Source organism: Gossypium arboreum, chromosome 8 (assembly GCF_025698485.1).
Source record: "Gossypium arboreum isolate Shixiya-1 chromosome 8, ASM2569848v2, whole genome shotgun sequence".
NCBI lineage: Eukaryota > Viridiplantae > Streptophyta > Magnoliopsida > Malvales > Malvaceae > Gossypium > Gossypium arboreum.
The window spans coordinates 116,906,853-116,911,522 of NC_069077.1; the positions used below are offsets into that span (position 1 = coordinate 116,906,853).

At 41.5% G+C, this 4,670-nt stretch overlaps 2 non-coding genes across 2 annotated transcripts; both read left to right on the forward strand.

The window, feature by feature from the left end:
- Positions 1-334: 334 nt before the first annotated feature.
- On the forward strand, positions 335-440 carry LOC128279564 (small nucleolar RNA R71). Its single transcript, XR_008269766.1, has one exon. It is a non-coding gene; the product is annotated as a small nucleolar RNA R71 (small nucleolar RNA).
- A 3,567-nt stretch (positions 441-4,007) lies between these two features.
- LOC128280220 (small nucleolar RNA R71) lies at positions 4,008-4,114 on the forward strand. Its single transcript, XR_008270401.1, has one exon. It is a non-coding gene; the product is annotated as a small nucleolar RNA R71 (small nucleolar RNA).
- Positions 4,115-4,670: the final 556 nt, after the last annotated feature.

A 4,670-nucleotide genomic window follows, 5' to 3' on the forward strand; every position in this document is an offset into this window, starting at 1 on the left:
TTGGTATTCTGTATGCACACCTCCTCCGCTTGAGTCACACCTCATTACTGGATGTACCTGCGTAGAACCAAGAAAACTACCAATCTTTTTATTGAGAAGTTTTACCTGATTAGAGAGTATGATGACTGAATCGATGTTATAAACACTGGCTGTTTTCGTTAGCTTTGTCCCCACAACTTGCCACTGATAATTGTTCAGTGACATCTCCTCTATGAATTTATAGGCATCTTCCGGTGTTTTATTGTTGATGGTTCTGCCAGCAGCTGTGTCAATTATTTCTCTTGTCGAGGGATTCACACCATTATAGAACGTTTGAACTTGCAGCCAAAGCGGTAACCCATGGTGAGGGTACCTTCTCAGAAAGTCCTTGTATCTCTCTCATGCATCGTAAAGTGTTTCTAAATCCATCTGCAAGAAAAAAGAGATATCATTATATAATTTAGCCGTTTTAGCTGGCGGAAAATATTTTAGTAAAAATTTCTCGGTCATTTGTTCCCAAGTAGTAAATAAAAATAAGAATAAGAATAAATAAAATAAAATAGGAGGATTCAATAATCATCGTCGGTGAGGCCCTCAGGTGGTGGTGCTGGAGTGGCAATGTGGAAGTCTGACATAGCTGTTGCATCATGGCCTACATATCGTCCATCTGTCGGTCCCATCGCCGATCTCGCTCATGGATCATCTCGAACTGTGTAGTGCAATACTGCTTGAAATGGGCGAGTCCATCGGAAAGGTGTGCCAATGAAGCAGCCGCATGAGCTGGTCGTTCCCTAGGTGGCACGGTAAAAGGCTCCTCATTCTGTGGGGGAACATCATCAGGGATGTCCTCAAGATCCTCCTCGTTAATGGCATGCGAGAGATGATACTGAAGAGGATCGGTCCCACTTCGGCGCTCGATCATCCTCATGTGTAACATAGTCGTGATGCCCTGTGGGGACATCTGACTTATCAAGGTAAGCGCTGATGACTGGGCCGCGGTGTTGAGGAGGCCGAAGTGTCTGGCACGACACGTCACGTAGGGGTCGATAATTCTAAGTCAAATTCCTAACTTGTCTAAAGCAAAATAGTACAATATCTATGTAAAACATGTATAATACTAATGTTGCAATACAAATTGGAGAAATAAAGTTGATAAAGTGAACCAAGGGCTGTTGTATGGCGGCACACAGGCGTGTGGTGGTGAGCACGGGCGTGTGACGCGGGGGTATAGTCGTGTAGAGGGAAAATGGAGGGTATAGAGAGGGGAAAGTGAGGATTAATGCAAGGGGAATCGATTTTAGGGTGGTTTGAGGGTTGAGAAAGTGAGAATCGTGGGAATGGTGGCCGAAATAATGATTAGGGAGTGGGGAGAAAAAGTTTTTGACCAGGGTTTTGAAAGGAGGAAGAAGATGAACAGTGGTTTGTTTATATAGGGGAGGGTCACACGGCCTAGAGCCACGCCCGTGTGCTTTGAGTGTGGCCCATGTTTTTTGAATTTTTCACTTTAGGTAATGCCCGGCTACTATCCCACGCCCGTGTGTCTTGGGTGTGTGTGGCACACAGCCATGTCGTACGGTCGTGCCTAGCTTTGTTCACTTTTTCCATGCCCGTGTGTTATGGTAGCACGCCCGTGTATTGCTGTACACAGTTGATTGGCATGGGCGTGTCGCACGCCTGTGTCGAAAAAATAGAATCGAGCCTTGTTCCTAGCACGCCCGTGGGTTTTCATTCCCACGCCTGTGTGGTCCTATCAAGTTCGCCCACGGTCATGTCGCACGGTCGTGGGGATTTATCGCACCCCGTGTTTTGGGCAAATTATGTCCTGCTTCAATACGGCCGTATCGAATGGCTGTGTCGCTTCCCCTGTTTGGCCACAATTGTAGGCACGCCTATGTGCCTGGCCGTGTGTGCTGAAAAACTTTGCAATTCAAAGATTAAGTTAAGGATCCAAAGTGTTAGAAAAAAAAAAATCAAAATATGTTAGTGCTCGGGTTGCCTCCCGAGAAGCGCTTATTTATAGTCTAATCTCGACTTACCTCTCCGTTGAATGATCATGGTGGTTCGAGGAGTTCATGCTCCTCATTCCTGTTATTAATTTTAAAATAAGGTTTTAAACGGGTGTTATTTACCTTAAACGTGCCGAACTTGGGATGACTCACATCCACTGTACCAAATGGAAAGATACTAAGTACCGTAAGAGGGATTTCCTCATTTGGTGTGGTAGTGACAATGTGAGGATCAACGGCATCTAGTAAGACTATATCACCGACTTGAAGTTGATTAGGAGAGGTATTGGGCTTGTGTTTGCGTAGTTTCGGCGTATCATGTGTTCTCGGTTTGTGTTCTCACCATTCGTCTAGCTCCTTTATCCGTTGTCTTCGTTTTTCATAAAAGTCTTTATTCTCTTCATGATAGTAGCGTACTGTCTCTGTTGTCTTTGTTCGAGGAATTTCCTGCAAGGACGATTGAATTTTAGTTTTATCATCGACAGTTTTTATTGCATTATCTTGAGTCTTTGACGTTTTGACTGAGTTGCGTGCTTGGAGTGTTATCGCATCATCACCTGGACGAAGTGTTAGCTCTCCTATGCCTACATTAATAATGGTTCTAGCAGTTGCTAAAAATGGTCGTCCTAAAATTAGAGGTACCTTATTATCCTCATCCATATTTAAGACAACGAAGTCTACTGGGTAAATAAATTTATCAATTTTAACGAGAACGTCTTCAATAATACCCTTAGAAAATCTAACTGTTTTGTCAGACAATTGTATGCTCATCCTAGTCTGTTTGGGTTTACCGAAACCTAGTCGTTTAAACATTTATATGGCATAACATTTATACTTGCTCCTAGATCAGCTAAAGCATTATTCACAGATATACTACCAAGTAAACAAGGAATTGTACAACTCCCTGGATCTTTCAATTTGTTAGGTAGCTCATTCTTTAGAATAGCTGAGCAGACTACATTGAGTTCTACATGTGATGTAATGTCTAATTTTCTTTTATTGCTCAGAAGTTCCTTTCAGAATTTTGTTGAGTTGGGCATCTGCAAAAGAACTTCAATAATGGGTAAGTTAATATGTAATTTTTTTAAGAGTTTGACAAACTTACCGAATTGTTCTTCTGGTCTGTCTTTCATCATCGCTTTAGGATATGACACACGAGGTTCATGATTCATACTTACCTGTTTGGGATCGTTATTGTTTACCTTTTCTCGTCCTTTGTTCATCGTGTTACCTTGCTGTAATTCTGGCTCAGGTGCAATGAATCCTTCCGTATCTTGAGTGCTAATTGCATTGAGGTGTTCCCTCGGATTAGGTTTAGTATTACTTGGTAGGCTACCTTGTGGTCGTTCAGAGATTAGTTTGGACAGTTGGCCTATCTGAGTTTCGATTCCTTGGATCGATGCTTGTTGATTCTTAAGTGATGTCTAAGTATTTTGGAAATGGGTTTCTGACACCGAGATGAATTTAGAAAGTATCTCTTAAAGGTTTGGTTTCTTCTCTTGTTGATAAGGTGGCTGTTGAAAACCTTGAGGATTTTGTGGCTTTTGATTCCTTTGACCACCCCAGGAGAAATTTTGGTGGTTCCTCCAACCTGCATTATAAGTATTACTGTATGGGTTATTTTGATATCTAAAGTTATTGTTACCCATATAGTTGACTTGTTCCTCTTTGGTTGTGGGATTTAAGGATTGGTATTCTGTATGTACACCTCCTCCGCTTGAGTCATACTTTATTACTGGATGTACTTGCGTAATAGCAAGAAAACTATCAATCTTTTTATTGAGAAGTTCTACCTGATTAGAGAGCATGGTGACTGAATCGATGTTATAGACGCCGGCTGTTTTCGTTGGCTTTGTCCTCATAACTTGCTACTGATAGTTGTTCAATGACATCTCCTCTATGAATTCGTAGGCATCTTCCGGTGTTTTATTGTTGATGGTCCCGCTAGCAGCTGCGTCAATCATTTGTCTTATCGAGGGATTCACACCATTGTAGAACGTTTGAACTTGTAGCCAAAGCGGTAACCCATGGTGAGGACACCTTCTCAGTAAGTCCTTGTATCTCTCCCATGCATCGTAAAGTGTTTCGAAATCCATCTGCACAAAAGAAGAGATATCATTACGCAATTTAGCCGTTTTAGCCGGTGGAAAATATTTTAGTAAAAATTTCTCAGTCATTTGTTCCAAGTAGTGATAGACCCTCGTGGTAACGAATTTAACCACTGTTTAGCTTTGTTTCTTAGTGAAAAGGGAAATAACCGAAGACGAATGGCATAATCAGAAATGCCATTGATTTTAAATGTATCGCAAAATTCAAGAAAATTGGCCAAGTACGTGTTGGGATCCTCATCCTGCAAACCATCAAACTGAACAAACTACTGTATCATCTGAATTGTGTTAGGTTTTAGTTCGAAATTATTCGCAGCAATAGCAGGTCTAACAATACTAGATTCAGTTCCTGTTAAAGAAGGTTTAGCATAGTCATACATAGTACGTGGAGCAGGATTTTGATTAGCTAGAATTGCAGGAGGCAGTTGATCGCCTAGATTTTCGGCCATCTCTTCAGTTGAGGTTTGAGTATCGTCTTCTTGCTCGTTTTTTATGAAGAATAAACTACGCCTTATTTCTCTTTGATTTTTGTAAATTGTACGATCAATTTCTTCGTCAAAGAGTAATAGTCCTGATG